Source organism: Odocoileus virginianus, chromosome 30 (assembly GCF_023699985.2).
Source record: "Odocoileus virginianus isolate 20LAN1187 ecotype Illinois chromosome 30, Ovbor_1.2, whole genome shotgun sequence".
Taxonomy (NCBI): domain Eukaryota; kingdom Metazoa; phylum Chordata; class Mammalia; order Artiodactyla; family Cervidae; genus Odocoileus; species Odocoileus virginianus.
In genome coordinates this window covers 13,662,490-13,680,107 of record NC_069703.1, presented here as the reverse complement: position 1 = coordinate 13,680,107, position 17,618 = coordinate 13,662,490, and the positions used below count along the sequence as shown (strand labels likewise).

Below are 17,618 nucleotides of genomic sequence, written 5' to 3'. Positions count from 1 at the left end.
TCAATCCCTGGGTTGGGAAGATCCCCTGGAGAAGGCAACGGCAGCCCACTCCAGTATCTTGCCTGGGAAGTCCCATGGACAGAAGAGCATGGAGGCTTACAGTCCATGGGGTTGCAAGAGTTGAACATGACTTAGTGACTAAACCACAGCAGTATATTTGAAGAACTAAAACCATCCCCTAAATACTTTTCTTAAGAAACAATATTTTAATTGTAAAGTGAAAGTGTTAGTTGCTCAGTCCTGTCTGACTCTGCAACCCCACAGACTGTAGCCTGCCAGGCTCCTCTGTTTATGGAATTTTCCAGGCAAGAATACTGGAGGGGCTAGCCATTTCCTCCCCCAGGGGATTTTCCCTACCCGGGGATCAAATGGGGTCTCCGGCATTGCAGGCAGATTCTTTACCATCTGAGACACTGGGGAAGCCATTCATTGTAAGGGCAAATACAAATTAAAAATAAGGGGCTTAATTCTCCCTGTTGAAAATAAGCTTAGAGACAACCCCCTTTCATTTTTCTTTTACAGTTTCTTCCATTATCCTTTTCAAACACATGTAAATCTTCATAATGGGCTAATTAAGTCTCAGGCCACTCTCGCATTCAGAAATGTTTTTTCAAAGACCTGGGAGACATCTTTTTGAAATGCAAGCCTCAAGGAGTAATAGCTCCTCTATCTCCCTTGCTGGAGAGTATTAGAGCCTAATTTAGGTTGGCTTCTGGCTCCAAGTTGTAAAACTACTTCCCCTTATAAAGGTACTAGAAGCCTCTCTCTCCACAGAAGAAAATCAATCAGCTAACACAGATGTCACCCCAATTGCCAAGTAAATTCAGTCCTCTTACTAGAGGACTAGTTATTATTTATTTCTAAAGCTTCTATGTGACAGGTTGTATTTGTGTGGCTATTTAGAAGGTTGAAATTTCTTTTGGTCTTTGCAGTCTCTTAGTAGATTGCCTCTGGATGCTCATCACATTCTAATTTAATGCTTATTCATTAACAGGGGTGTTTTCTTTGTCTACTAACTTTGTGGAAAGGATTTCTGGGTTGGGAGAGGTTTTTGTTTTTAATTATATTTCCCCAACAATTTCAATTCCAATTAACCCTTCTTCCTGGAGTGGAGGCCTTTCAGATAACTTAACAAATAATTCAAATGGTGAAATTCCAAATTTCTCAAGTGAAATTTATTAAAGAGTTAAAATATTTAATTTTACTCTTTCATTTACCTTTAACTGCAAACAAGCTTGGTAATATTCATTCCAAAATAAAACAAATCCAGATAGCATGAATGTCAGTTGGAACATTTGGCTCCCATGTGTCAAGATACTGGTGTTTATTTTTTCTTTAAAAAAAATCTAACATAAAACATAATTTTACTAATGGAAGCTCTTGGAACAAACCCTCAAATTGATATTTCTCTGTGTAATTATTCTTTGTGCACAAAAAGAGCAGGAAAAAAAAAAATCTCATGACGGATTAGATTCCTGCTCATAGTTTAAAAAAAGTAGATATACATAAAAGTAGCTCAACAAATATTTTTTGAAAGAGAAAAACTGAAAGGTTGAGACAGAAGGGGAGATGAAAGAGGCAGAATCTTGGTCCAAAGTAAACTTGTCTGGCAACCTCTGTTCCAGGTCTAAGCTTCCAGTCCTAGTCCCTTCTCTGTGCCTTGGCTTGGCTTCTGTAGACCCCTTTTAGTATAAACCTTTCTTTTTCTAGCTCTCACATTCCACTGTATCTATTTAAATTGTTTACTTGAAACCCAGCTGAACTTCCTTTTCTTATAATGATCCCTGTGAATCACAATGAAGTATATCTTTTCTGGATCTCTCCAGAAACTTATATCTGTACTTAGTATTTGATTGCATTGCCACGTATTAGATGCTATTTATATACATTCATTTTTCCCTTCCCTTAACTTGATGACAAGCTACTGGAGAGCAAAGGAACCATTTTTAATACTTCTAAAGCATCCATAGAACTGAGGTCTCAAATGAACTATAAGTGTATTCTCAATACTTGATTTAGTAATAACTTCTTTGATGCATTAGAATTGTATCTTCTCATGTGGGCTTGCTTCACATATGCAAAGGTTTTACTATCAGAGTACTGGTGGCAACACATGGTTTAGAAGTACCATCATTGATGAATTTCCAGGGAACTATGAAACTGTCAGAAACAAGCTGATTCCCCAAAGTCTAGATCATTAAAAGAACAGAGTCATCATCTGGGCTGTTTCACTTTTTTTTTCTTTCTTTTTAGACACTTCTGTTTGGCTATCAGGCACTTATCTGTGACTAGAATTTATATATATATATATATATATATATATATATATACACACACACACACACACATATATATAAACTATTCTCTTCCTTGGGTACAGTTCATCCTTCCCCCACCCTCATCATCTTCCCACCCTTAAAGTAGTATACTTCCACATGGAGCACCTTATTAAGGACTCCTTCAATCCAAGAAAATGGTACAGTTTGACTAGCTGAATGGGACATCATTTATGACAGTATCAAAATGGTGAGATAAAGAGCTAGGTATCAAGAATAATATCAGTGTGGTCTTTATGAGATAAATAATGAACTGGTAAAAATATCTCTGATCTAAGCATGACATAGAAGTGGTGAAGATACTATGTTTAATCCAAAGAGAAACCATTTACCTCAAGAAACTTTATGAAAGAAAAAAACAAATCAAATCACATTTCAAACACTTTTATGTCTCCCCCTGGCATTTTGCCATACACTGTGATGACAAAACATTACATTTCTGAAAGTTTCCTATGCTGCTTTGTTGAACAATGAAGCAATTGACTTTTGCATCTTCTTTATATTTACCAAAGGAACCAAAAATGGTTCCTTTGCTCTCCAGTAGCTTGTCATCAAGTTAAGGGAAGGGAAAAATGAATGCATATAAATAGCAGCTAATACATAGCAATGCAATCAAATACTAAGTACAGATATAAGTTTCTGGAGAGATCCAGAAAAGATGTACTTCATTGTGATTCACAGGACCTTATAAGAAAAGGAAGTTCAGCTGGGTTTCAAGGTAAACAATTTAAATAGATACAGTGGAAAGTGAAAGCTAGAAAAAGAAAGGCTTATCCTAAAAGGGGTCTACAGAAGCCAAGCCAAGGCACAGAGAAGGGACTAGGACTGGAAGCTTAGACCTGGAACAGAGGTTGCCAGACAAGTTTACTCTGGACCAAGATTCTGCCTCTTCCATTTCCCCTTCTGTCTCAATCTTTCAGTTTTTCTCTTTCAAAAAATATTTGTTGAACTACTTTTATGTATATCTACTTTTTTTTTAACTTTTTTAAACTATGAGCAGGAATCTAATCCATCATGAGATTTTTTTTTCCTGCTCTTTTTGTGCACAAAGAATAATTACACAGAGAAATATTATATTTACATAAAGGTAAAGAGCTTTTATATTTTCTAGACACAAAGTTAAAACAAATTTTGCCAGTTGGTCTCTTTGTTCTTCTGCAACTAAGCACCGTGTGTGTGTGTGTGTGTGTGTGTGTGTGTGTGTGTGTGTGCGTGTGTTCAGTTGCTTTAGTCTTATTCAACTCTTTGCAACCCCACGGACTGTAGCCTGCCAGCCTCTTCTATCCCACTGGATTTTCCTGGCAAGAATACTGGAGTGGGTTGCCATTTCCTCCTCCGGGGGATCTTCCCAAGGGATCAAACCCACATCTCCTTCTCGTCTCCTGCATTGCAGGCAGATTCTTTACCACTAAGCCACCGGGGAAGCCACTGAGCACCTTAGTAGTAACCAAGAAGAAAGTTTATGAAAACTGCCTAGACATAGGAATATCAGAAAATTAACAAATTTCTAATTTCTAAAAAAATCAGAACATTAACAAATTAGTGACTTCTAAAAAAATCAAAAAATTAATAAAATTCAGGCCCTATAATATAAAAGAAAAACAAAAGAAAAAGAGCAATTCCAGGTATGGCAGATGAGTAGAATTATGTTTGACAGAATGAAATAATAGTTATTTAGGTAACTCCTCAGTAAGGCGGGTGGGGGGGTATATTTATAGTTGATGATTATTTAAGCACCGTAAGATGTTTTAGAGTAACTTCAGTCATTATTAAGTAACATGGATTTTTTTTTTTTATGTTAGGAAATACCTGTAGGAAATTGAAGAAAAGCTGATGACATTCCACTGGAACATCCATATGACATCCTAGCCTGAATATATAAGTACAATTTCTTAAACTCATTTCACCTAGCCTTCATGGCTTGTACATGCCTCAAATGTACTACTGATAGAAGAGATTTACATCTTCATTTCCACATAGTTAAGAGAGTTAGAGAACCCCAAAAGGCAATTATTTTTATTATGTGATATTAATGCCAGATGGCCTGTTAGATCTCTGAGTCCCTAAAAGAGATGAAACTTGAAAGTGTTCGGGACTATACATTTGCCAACCAAATTAAACATCTTACTCAGTGACCTACTTTTTCCATATTTCCAAACTTACCTAAAATTCTTAAACAATGAAAAAAACTTAGAAATAAAAAGAACAAATCACAATTAGAGAAGGGAATTCTTATGTTACTTTCCCTACTGATTTCAGAAATGAGGTCCCCCCTTCCCTCCACGGATGCATACACGTTTTCTATCCCTTTTGTCTAATTTAGTCTCCTTTATGGAACTGATAATTCTTTATGGCTGCCTAAGGACCGAAGGGAATTCTTATGTTACTTTCCCTACTGATTTCAGAAATGAGGTCCCCCCTTCCCTCCACGGATGCATACACGTTTTCTATCCCTTTTGTCTAATTTAGTCTCCTTTATGGAACTGATAATTCTTTATGGCTGCCTAAGGACCCCTTAAAGATGCCAGTATAGGTATTTTTTTTTTAAGTGGACTAATTCATTCTAAAACTTTCCTCTGTACCTAGAGAGCTACTTCTGGCAAGGCACTAACCTGTGACAATAAATTTAAGGACAATGCTGAAAAAGTTTTTCCACTCTCCATGTAAAACATTTTCAGGCAAAAGATATCAAGTTCACTCTCATTTATCATTCTGAATATGAATATCTTATAAACAAAGCCACTACTGAATAGTATATACACACATATACCATAAGCAAGTAATTACATTGGGGTAAATATGTAGTTTTCTACTTATTTTTATCCCCCCAGAAGACTGTTCTATATTTTTAAGAACTATTAATATTACATTTCACAGAGGAATTTTTTTTTGTCCCCTGGTAGCTCAGCAGCCAAGAATCTGCCTGCAATGCAGGAGATGCGGGTCCAATCCCTGGGTCGGGAACATCGCCTGGAGAAGGAAATGGCAACCCACTTCAGTATTCTTGCCTGGGAAATCCCACACAGAGGAGCCTGACAGGCTACAGTCCATGGGGTTGCAAAAGAGTCGGACATGACTTAGCTTCTAAAAACAACAACATAAAAAACATTTCACAGAGGAATAGTCTATTATAAAAATTGTGTTTGATTTAGTGATTTTTCATAAAATGAATAAGTACTTAAAGTTCCAAATATCTATTTATATTCTAAAAGTTAGCTTTCTCTATATTTGAATTATAAACTTTATTCAACAAATATACAACTTTTACTGGAAGACAGAAAGAAGAGAGGGAAAAGGAGCGAAAAAGAGAGAGAGGGTAGATACACAAGTATAGACACAGATGTATGTGTATAATATAGTTAAGTTTTTTTTTTTATTCAGCTCTTCAAACCTATTTTAAATAAATTTAAATAGTAGAAAGAAAAGTAAACAAAGTCTCTAAAGCAACATAGGTTGATGGTCACAAGATATTGAATAATATGGAGTGAAATCAAATTCACTTTGGTTTATTAGCACAAAATGATTTTCCAACTAGCATTTTTACATTGCTAAATAACTAGAAAGAATGAGCTCAGAAAGGCAGACAATTTTACCTGCTTTAATAGGAATGGCCTATAAAGTATGCCCCAAAGCAAAGCCCTTGTGCTCTTCACTGGCAAAACCGTCCAACATTAGCATGCATATCCATGTATCTATCTAATGTATATGTATTATCCCTTTTTCTATTATATGTATATCCCTTTTTCTGCTATGGTGATTTTTCTATCCTTGGATGAATAACTGATGATATTTAGTAAGTCTCATGTAGACTTATAGAAGTTGAGGAACAAGAAAGCATATCCGCTTTTAATAATATAAAGTTCTTACTTTGCAATAAGTAGGCCATAAAAGATTTCTAAATGAATGGACTCCTTACAAATGTACTTCTTATGTTTTTAAATTCTCCAAACTGCCTTAATAAGATAGGCCCAAATGAAGTCATGATATTCTTTAAAGAAATAAATGGTCTGCAAAAAGATCAGCTGTACCATTTTTTGGAATGGCATTCATTCAGATGAATTCAGGAAAAGAATAAAAATCATCCAGCCCATGACTTAAATCCATAGGATCGATTTCCTAAGTATGAGGTTTGTATGAAAACGTGTCCAAGGGGTTGTCTCTTGTAGCCGTTTGATACTACATACATTTAGCTAAGACAAAAAGAATCAGCTAGAATATATTTTTCTCATGTGGGAAAAAGTATCTGTTATTTGTTATTTAAGATATTTCCAGTGGGTTGTGTTTTCCTATTTGTCCTCTGGGGCCTCAATAAACCTATTTCCTCAGTATGTTAAGACTCTGTCAAAAAATAAAAGAACAATTCTGAAAAAATATATTCCTGAGGTATTTCACTGGCTCACATGAGGAGATTGAGAGGTTGACAGCAAGTTTACCTCTCATCCCCACCCCCCTCCTCCCCACTCCTCCCTAACCCTAACATAACCATTCCAAATCATGTCATGAAGCTTATTTGTTGATTGTCATGTTTGTAACAGGAAAGGATTACTTTTAATAAAAAAAGGAGAAAATAAGTACTTATGATGCTTCAGATTTCAGAAAGCTGCACAAAATAAAGCAAATTCTCCAACAACTAACTGGCCTTTCCAGTCTATTAGCTTTGTATCTCTCCTTAAAATGGTAAAGAAATGATTAGGTATTCTACAAATCTTTCCAGAATCTCAAATTCACTTTATCACGTATCAATATAATAACTAGAATTCCAAACGTGTTTTCATCCGTAAGTATATTATATCATGCTCAATGTAGGAATAAAGTAGAAAGACAAAGCAATCACCCTTCTCATACTTTTACTTTTTTAAATTCCCCAAATTGAACCAAGTAATTATTTTTACTTCAAATGTCTTTTGTGTGATGTGTTTTAAGTCCTTGCTTTTTTGCTCAACTCTCTTCTACCACCAGGAGAAAGAATACAGTAGGTAATAATTATTATAACATATATACACACATATAAATACATAAATGGGTTTCCCTGGTGGCTCAGTTGTAAGGAATCCACCTGCCAATGAAGGAGATGCCAGTTCTGTCTCTGGGTCGGGAAGAACCCCTGGAGAAGGAAATGGCAACCCACTTTAGTATTCTTGCCTGGGAATCCCATGGAGAGAGGAGCCTGGTGAGCTACAGTCCATGGGGTTGCAAGAGAGTCGGACACAACTTGGCAACTAAATAACAGTCACACACACACATATATTTCGCTTACAAATATGTAATAAAATTGTTTATTTTTGCTTCTATATTTTACAATTCATTCAATAAGCATTTTCAGGGTGTCCACTCCTACGAGGCCCTACCAGGATAGAAGGCACAGAGAGAAGACCCCAGATTCTGAGTTGCTAGGGAAGATAAGACATATTTGGAAATAATCAGAACATATAACATAAAGAACCAAGGGTGAATGCTATAAGAGACGTGTGAACCATCATGAGGAGAGTTAGAAGATAAACAGAACTTCTTGAGGTGGTAACTGAACGTTGACTATGTAGCTGGTCAAAGGCTTATTTGCTTGACTCTGAAAAGCAAACCACTGCAGCTTACTAGTAAGACATTAAGGGTATCCTGAAAATATTAGCATTTTATACACTGTTTTTTTAAGTGAAAGTCTACTTAATTATAAAATATGCTGCTTAGTTTGTTAACAGTATCTTTAATAAAAGATACAATATCACTCAGTAGAGCATAGAGAAATTACTTTCTGATCAGTTTAAAAATAAAATATTTATATCCTGGCCTCTTCTATTTTAGATTTCATTTTATGACAATAATCTAAAGATCTTCATTGGTTTTATTCTGTCTTGGGAGAAATACCAGAAGGTATTACTCATGTAAAAACTATGAAAAAAAAGAACTTTGATAGTGAATTTTAAAATGACTTGAAATCTTCCCTATTTAAGGTCCATAAGTATGCATTATCCTATTCCTTAAATGAAGTATAAGTTATTTTTATTCTAGCTTTAGAGATAAAATAATAAAGTCAGAAAACTTTTCTACCAGGCATAAGAATTCAAGTCAGAGGGATAAACTAGAATAAGAAGAGAGATCCAGATCTGGGCAGAAACAATGAGATACTGAAAATAATCTGAATGCTCAACAATGAGTAAATGGTAAAAAAAAAAAATATGGAATAGGATGAAATATTACACAGTCATTAAAACTGCATTTTCAAGAAACCAGGAGTAACAGGATACAAAATTTAACTTCAATGTTGTGAAAATAAACAAGTCAAAATCTGGAGGGAAATACACCAAAATACTGGTCACAGTATAATAAAAAAGAAAACAAATTAAAAAAATGACCTCACCTTGTTTTAAATGGTAAAAAGTGTGGTGTAAAGTGTTTTTAAGAATCAGTATCAAGCTTGACTTTATAGTTTCTGAACTTTACTCTGATTCTCTTTTGTAATAACTTGAAATTTAATTTTTTTCAATCTAAATTCAGTAATACTATATTTCATAGAATCTAAGACACAACCCACTGTAAGACACACTTTATTTGCCACCTAGAAAGAAAAAAAAATTGCCGATTTAACTATGGTAGTTTTTGATTTTACATAGTTTAATGTAAAAATGTGTATCTTAGAGTTGCTGAAATACTTCATGGACATTTAAAATTTTTTATTGAGGTATAATTGACATATAACATTATATTAGTTTCAGGTGTACAACATGATTTGATATTTGCATATATTGTGAAATGTTCACCACACTAAGTCTAGTTAACATTCATCACCATATACAGTTACACAATTTTTTTGTGTGTAAGAATTTTTAAGGTTTAGTCTTCTAGCAACTTTCAAATGTGCAATATAGTATTATTAACAGTAGTCTCCATGCTGTACATTACATCCTACAAATTATTTTATAACTGGGAGACTGTAAATTTTGCCTCTCTTCTATATCTCCTTTATCTATTGATCCATTGATGGACATTTAGGCTGTTTCCATATCTTGGCTATTGTAAATAAGGCTGCAATGAACATGGGTGTGCATATTTTTTTCCAATTAGTGTTTTCACTTTCCTCAGATAAACAGTCAGAAATGGAACTGCTAGATGATATGACAGCTCTATTTTTAAATTTCTGAGGCACCTCCATGCTGTTTTCCATAGTGGCTGTATCAATTTACATTCCCACCAACAGTGCACAAGAACTCCCTTTTCTCCACCTCCTCTCCAACAGTCATTTCTTGTCTTTTTGATAATAACCATTTTAGCAAGTATGAAGTGATATTTCACTGTGGTTTTGATTTGCATTTCCCTGATGATTAGTGACATTGAGCATCTTTTCATACACCTACTGGTCATCTGTATGTCTGCCTTAGAAAAATGTCTGTCATATCCTCTTCCTAGTTTTAAATCAGAGTGTTTGTTTTTTGCTATTGAGTTATATGTGTTTCATATATATTTTGGATATTTGCACTTCACAAGACATATGATTTGCAAACATTTTCTCCCATCCAGGAGGTTGCCTTTTCATTCTGTTCATGATATCCTTTACTGTGCAGAAGTGTACACACAGTTCTGATATTCCATTTTAAATATAGCTGTCTGTAACTGGGAGCTTCCCTGATAGCTCAGTTGGTAAAGAATCTGCTTGCTTTTATCTAGCAATACTAGTCATTTTACTCAGTTAACATTATTATAGAAAAGGAAGCTTTTCTATGAGGGAAACCGCTTTTATCCTGAAGCAAAAGAACCTAGCTCTAGTTAAGAAAAGAATAGTAATTTTCATTATATATCATATTTTGTGTTGAGAATCTGGTTATTTCTGGTGAACTGATGTATCCTTCAGAAACCTTGTTACATCTAGCTGCTTTTCCAAAACATAATTTAGATAATTAATTACCAATTTTAATTTAAATATCTTTTCATTCTCAGCTGGAAAGGGAAACAATAAAATATGTTCAATTGGGAAGACTTTGTAATATGAGAGATTTAAATATGTTTTCATTTCTATGAACACTGTATATTTTAATCAATATATTTATTTTGGAGTATGTAAGTCATCCTGACTTTTCACAGTTAGACCAAACACATTTAAATTATGTTCACACTCCCACAAAAGAAATTCTTCATATAGAAAATGAATACAGGATTAGATTTAAAAAAGGTTTTGTGTATTACTCTTATAGTCATTTACTTTTCTATTTAACAAAATTTTTAAATTTCTTTTCCTTTTACATGTTTCTTTTCAGTTTTTTGTTCTTTTCTGAAGAGTAGCCAAAATGAAATGAGAATTCAAGTTGTGATGTTGACCATACCAACCACAAACAAAAATCCAAAAGGAAGATGACAAAATACAATTTACTTTTAATTAAAAATTAAAAACAACACTTCATATTCAACCTTGTAAGTTGAAAATATTCCTGATTAAAAGATTTCTACTTTGCAAAAATCTCATTCTAGCTGTTATTTCTACTGGCAGATAGGGTAGAAGCTAGCAAGGAAAGAAGAGTAGCAAAAAAGTCCAAAAAGTCTTACAAGAATTCCATGTTTAAATGTGTTCAAGTTTACATAAAATATGCTTAGGAGTGAATATGAAAGGAAACTAGCCTAAATGTCCTCAATAAATTAAACTCCAAATTATATGAACACAAAATGAAACAAATGCAGGTTATAAATTTAACTCTCATTTTTAAAGATATGTCCCTTTTTCTCCTTATTAAGTTGCCAATTATCAGTAGGCATGATTCCAACATATCTTATTTGCTACAGTCTATCAAGATTTCAAGGATAAGAAAGCACAGTTTGTACATGAAAAGGAAAAATAATAATAGTTTTTGTGTGTGCACATGTGCGTGCACATGCATGTGAGACAGATGTGTCGGGGGTGGATGAATGAGGTCAAAATTGAGGCCAGAAAAAGTAACATATTTACTGTGTGCCTGCTATGTGTTGCGTGCTAAGTCACTTCAGTCGTGCCCTGAGAGGCCCTATGGACTGTAGCCCACCAGGCTCCTCTGTCCCTGGGATTCTCCAGGAAAGAATACTGTGCAATGCCATGCCCTCCTCCAAGGGATCTTCAGCCAGGGAATGGACCCAAGTCTCTTAGGTCTCCTGCATTGGCAGGAGAGTTCTTTACTACTAGAGCCATCCAGACACTGCAATTTGAAGGCTAAATACCTGATTAATAAAAGCCAAAGGAAAAGCCAATGTTTTTCTTTCTGTTAAATTAATAACCAAAAACCTATACAAAAAGTTTAGCAACACCTGGCATTTTGCTCTTTTATTAGCAACAAAAGCAGTTATTTTATTCAGAGTTTAGTTTTTTGTTTTTTTTTTTTTTTAACTATGAATACATGGTCTAGAGAAGAAAGGAGAAGGAAATAAATGAGATTCTAAGCCTATTGATGTCAGTGCCCTCTAAGGCTCTGTTATTATTCTAAACTCCATTAAGCTAGTTTTGAGTCTCCCCTAAAACCAATTAACAAGCAAACAGAGCAAAAGAATGGCATCTTAAAACTCTGCTAATTAACTGAAATATGCAATTAATGAGCAATTTTTCAGCTCTACCATGCTTAGGAAATGTGGCTACCCAACTGTGGGCTTCAAAAGTATTTCCCTGCCAACTCAGAAAGCTAACCATTCTTTAAAACACTAGCCAGCGTTACAAAGAAGTCATACTTTTGATATGTTTATTAAATGAATGACTTAAAATTGGATCTTTTTCTTTAATCAAAATTCTGCAAGTAAGGCAGGTAAAAGAAATGAAACTTGATAATCAAAGAAATATTAACGAAGAAAACAAACATTGTTCAGGAAAACATGTCTGCAAATCTGAAATGTATCCAGTTCTCACCGAGTTACAACTTTCTTACCACACCTGCAAAAATACTCTGACTCAATGCTACAAAAGCTCATCAAAGCCTCTATTTTATTTCACAGTTTATTCAGAATTAATATATAAACACATCACCAACCTTAATTTCAGCCAGCAGTCATAAGACAGGTTGGATCAGATCAATAAAATCTGAAAGATAAACAGAATAACATATCATAAATTAAAACAATTGAATGATTTAGCCTTTTACTTTAGTAAAAAGGAAGATGAAGTTACTTGAATCCTCACACATAAAATTTACTGGCTGACAATACATCCACATTCATGTACAATGGCATTACGTAGTTATGAAACTTTAAACTGATATATCTTCTAGATTTTACTTAAAAACATGTATTAGATGTGCAAATTATATACTATTCTATTTTCAGCAGTTTCTATTTAAAATAGAACAATGCTTATGCTTATATTCTAAAACATCAACCATAAATATTTTTTAAACAAATTCTGTACTGAAAGTACTACCACTTATCTTGAAAGATGTTTAATTAAAAATAATAAAACTGATGCATTCAATCCTTAATCTAACTTAACATCCACAGACAGTTTGCAGATTAAAAGTGCAGGATCAACAATCTGTTTGACTGCTGTAGACCATGGGATCACAAAGAGTCAGACACAACTGAGCAATTGAACAACACAACAATCTGTTAAAAGGCAAAAGTCAAATAAGATGATTCCAATGACAACCTAGCAATCTTCTCATTATTTTTTGCACCTAAATCTTGCCACCAAATCATGTTGAGAAGTGTGTTGTCAAGTGGAAGGAACGAGAAAGTAAACCAAGGACAAGAGCAAACCCAACTTCTGTTCCAAAAATCTGCCTGTATTTTGAACATTTAGTAGAGAAAATGACTTTACAATGACAGAGTGGGAATCTTGGCTTGCTGCAGAGAGCATCCGTGGATAAATCTCCAATTAAAAAAAAATAATCGTTAGGTTCTAGAAGTGTGTTTGTGATTAACTGGTTAGAAGTTGGAATATGTTCCACGTGGTATTGTTACAAATGGTTAATTATTAGACTCAGAGGTTAAGTCCAAAAGATAATTAACCTAAAATCATGATTATTTAATGAAAAGAATAGTCTAAAGTAATACTCATATATTCAAGACAATATGTTAATTAGCTTGACTGTAGTAATCATTTCACTATGCATATGTATATCAAATCATGCTGTAAATCTTTAATACATACAATTTCATTTAAAAATATAAAAGAAATACTAGCAAAAAATGATTGAAAAAGAAATTCTTTTTTAAAAAACTTGTTATTCTACATTGGGGTATAGCCAATTAACAATGTTGTGATAGTTTTAGGTGAACAGTGAAGGAACTCAGCTTTGTTCAGTTCAATTCAGTCGTTCAGTTGTATCCACCTCTTTGCAACCCCATGGACTGCAGCACTCCAGGCTTTCCTGTCCATCATCAACTCCCGGAGCCTGCTCAAATTAATGTCCATTGAGTCGGTAATGCCATACAGCCATCTCACCCTCTGTCATCCCTTTTTCCTCCTGCCTTCAATCTTTCCCACATCAGGGTCTTTTCAAATGAGTCAGCTCTAAATATCAGGTGGCCAAAATATTGAAGCTTCAGCTTTAGCATCAATCCTTCCAATGAATATTCAGGACTGATTTCCTTTAGGATTGACTTGTCTGAGCTCCTTGCTGTCCAAGGGACCGTCAAGAGTCTTCTCCAACACCACAGTTCAAAAGCATCAATTCTTCAGCACTCAGCTTTCCATCCCATTCAATGATGCTATAGCTTTGTAAGTTCAGTTTTTGACAGTGTTTGTGATATAAAGGCAAATACTAACATTGCATTAAAACCAATATGTAATAAGAAATGAGAATGAGTGTCCAATCTGGCTCTCAGGTTTGAGTGCTGCTCAGTACCCAACAAGCACACATATCCCATATTAAGTAACTGTGAGTTTCTAAGTATAAAATACAAAGGTTTTTTTTTCTTTCAATTTATATGCATTATTTTTTCAAAAAGTGACTAAGTTAATACCTAAATACTTTTTATGCTCATTAAACAAAACTGTGAGGTATTTCAGCCTAGGTGTGCCATGAAAAAATTACCAAGATACTCAGAATGCCATAAACTGAGAAAGTCTGGGACACTGTTAAGCATAGTATTTTGTTTTATTTCAATTTTGCTCCACAAATTTAAAAAAAAGAAAAATCAGGAGAGATTTTCTTTTCTTTGTTTTTTTTTTAGAAAAAAGTAGTAAAGAGAGAGATATAAAAGGAGAGGGAGAAATTATTTTCTTAAAATAAGAGAAAAAAATACAAGGAGCCTGGAAAGGACAGTGGTTCAATACACTGCACATATGTGACTGTGTGTCCATGTACACGTATGTGTGCATGTTCATGTGCACTTTGGACATGCAAGAGGTAGCTAAAATAGTACACACGAACACCAGGGGGTGAGAGACAAGGAACTAGACGTGGCCTACTGTACATGCATACATGTTAACCACAGTGACATATGCCACTAGTCCCTAAGAAAAAGTGGTTCCCCGAGTTGCTTGGACTCAAGGAATAACTGCATAGAACCAACCACATGTTAATTTATGTGCAGTTTTAAGTCTCAACTTACCATTTGATCACAACTGCTTCTTGCTAAGAGCTTTTGGCATACTAAATTGATTTCCTGATATCTTTAGACTCAAATAGATTGGATTTTATCTGTTCTGCATAAGCTTTCAAATATATGTGTGCATGCTGTTAACAGTCATGCCTGACTCTTTGTGACCCTTTGGACCGTAGCCCACCGGGCTCCTCTGTCTATAGGATTCTCCAGACAAGAATACTGGAGTGGGTTGTCATTTCCTCCTCCAGAAGATCTTCCCAACCCAGGGCTAGAACCCAGGTCTCCTGCACTGCAGGCAGATTCTTTACCAGCTGAGCCACCAGGAAAGCCCATCCTGTCAAAGTAAAAACTAAATGAGACTTGTAGAATTTTTCAAAAGTCAGGCTTTACAATTCATGAACCTGGCTGCTTTATATGATCCATAGTGGCCACTTGATGGAAAGAGCTGACTCACTGGAAAAGACCCTGATGCCAGGAAAGATTGAAGGCAGGAGGAGAAGGGGATGACAAGGACAAGATGGTTGAATGAGATCACTGACTCAATGGACATGAGTTTGAGCAAGGTCCAGGAGTTGGTGATGGACAGGGAAGTTGGGCGTGCTGCAGTCCATGGGGTCACAAAGAGTCAGTCACAATTGAGTTACTGAACAACAACAACAAATGTGACTAGGAGGATATTCTGACTTACGCCCATCACTGTCCCATCAACCCATCCCCATCTCCAAAAATTTTTTTCTTTTTAGTGTAGCATATGTGACACACACACTCTGTTTAAGATATCAGTACTATTTCAATTACGTGAACTTTGTATTTGAACCCACTGGCTTAGCACACAGAAGAATGTCAATAAGTGATTGTTAAATGAATGAAAGTGCTTAGTGTCGTGCTTTTCTGATGCGGCTGTCAAATTTAAAGAAATGGTTGAAAATTGCCCTTTTAGCAGAGATAAGGAAAAAAATCCCATCCATGACCTTCCTGATTTGCATTGAAAATGTGCAATATAAAAGTTCTGAGGGAGAAGAGGTGTTCATTTCTGACCTGGTGAACTCACACTGTCTAGGGAATTTTGTTTGCTTGTTTGCTTTTCTTATCTTAAGGGCAGCACATCCATTTGCAGTGCCTGGAGCAGCTGCTTTGTAAAAAATTCTCTGAACCTTTTATTTCCCCACTCAACCCAGTTATCAAGCAAATAGGCACAGAATAGTGAAGATTTATGTTGCCCTAAGGCTCAATCCTCATTGTGAACATCTGCCATTTCACACACAGAGGTCAAGACTTTTTGTGTAGTATTTTGTTAAACAATGCCCTCAGCATAACTCAAACGAAATTCTTTTCAATAAGATTCAGCATCTGCTTTTAGGCAGCTTAACTTATCAGCATATTGAAAGCACCACTTCTTCATCCTCTCAGTCTCTTTCTCCACACCAAAAAGGCAGGGAACATGTCAGAAAATAATCTTGAGAATTAATTGCTAAATCTTTCTCTCCCCTCTTTATGCAATGAGAAATAATCTTACATCGGTCTATTATACATCATCTTGTGATGATCAGGTTGAATTATAAACTCAATACCAGGCAGCAGTATTCCTGTTTACATCTCACAAAGAATAAAAATGGAAACTAATAGACATATTTTTGCTATTAGATTAACAAAGGTCAACTCTCAATTGAAAAACCTTTCACATTTTCTGTACTTCTCCCTTCTTAAAGTTACACAAGAGTCTCAATGAAAAGAAATTATAACTGCTTGAGTCATTGAAAAGTTACTGCTTGAGCTTCACTTGACATACAAATGTAGGGAATACTAGAGTGTGCAAATTAAAATTAAAAATCGATTCTATTTTTTAAAATATATTTAGGTGCTTATTATTTAATAGTAAGTACAATCCTTATATTTTAAAATACAAAACAGTTTTAAAAATAGTATTGTTTACTATTTCAAAGATCAAAAGCTCTTTGCCATCTAAAAGCTTAGTTAGAATCTAGTGGGATAGAGGTAGTTATGAAAAATCAGAAGTCAAAAGGCAATGATACAAAGCAGAATACACCTTTTGTCACTAAGAAATATCAACAAAGAGCTATGGGACACTGCAGAACAAAGGAGGAGAAAAATGAAATCCTATTATATAAGGATAAGGATTCAGAGGTGCATTTGAGTTGAGCCTTGAAGGAGGCAAAGGATTGTGATAGGTGGAGACAGAATGGAAATGAGATCAACTCACACAAGGACTCAGACAAAGGACTTAGCAGTAAAAAGTAATGAAAAAAGCAAAGACCAAGGGGTATCTGGAGCCCCACCTAGCTGGAGTGAAATACACAAGAAGAGCAACAATTGGGTCAAAGTCTAGGTTGGGTTTGTATAGGCAGAAGCGATCTTAAATGACAATCTGAGGCGAATAGAGAATTAAATATATTTAATTTTGCCCACTTGGAGAAGGAAATGTCAACTCACTCCAGTCCTCTTGCCTGGAGAATTCCGAGGAGCCTGGAAGGCTACAGTCCATGGGGTCAACAAACAGTTGGACATGACTGAGTGACTATCACTCACTCACTTGATTTTGTCCACTAAAGCGAACCACTGAAGGTTTACTATTCAAGAATGACATGATTAAAATATTTAAGTGATATCACTGTGTAGACTGGATCAGAGATAAGGAGATATTAAAGAGCAAACCATTTAGATATCTCCTTCAGAAGTCCAAGTGGTGGGTAATGAAGTGTCAGTTTGCATAGAGACAGTGTTGATGCAAAGAAGGAAGAAGGCTCCAACTACTGCAGATGCAAGCATCTTAGACTG

The 17,618-nt window shown here is 35.0% G+C and overlaps 1 protein-coding gene across 24 annotated transcripts in view; it reads right to left on the bottom strand.

Annotated features, from left to right (window-relative positions):
• MAP2 (microtubule associated protein 2) overlaps positions 1-17,618 on the bottom strand; it is a 291,617-nt gene that overhangs the window by 207,095 nt on the left and 66,904 nt on the right. For all 24 annotated transcript variants that reach the window (XM_070458561.1, XM_070458560.1, XM_070458567.1 and 21 more), the window contains one exon: positions 12,308-12,357. The gene's annotated coding sequence lies outside the window, so the exon portion shown is untranslated. The remainder of the gene's footprint in view (positions 1-12,307; positions 12,358-17,618) is intronic.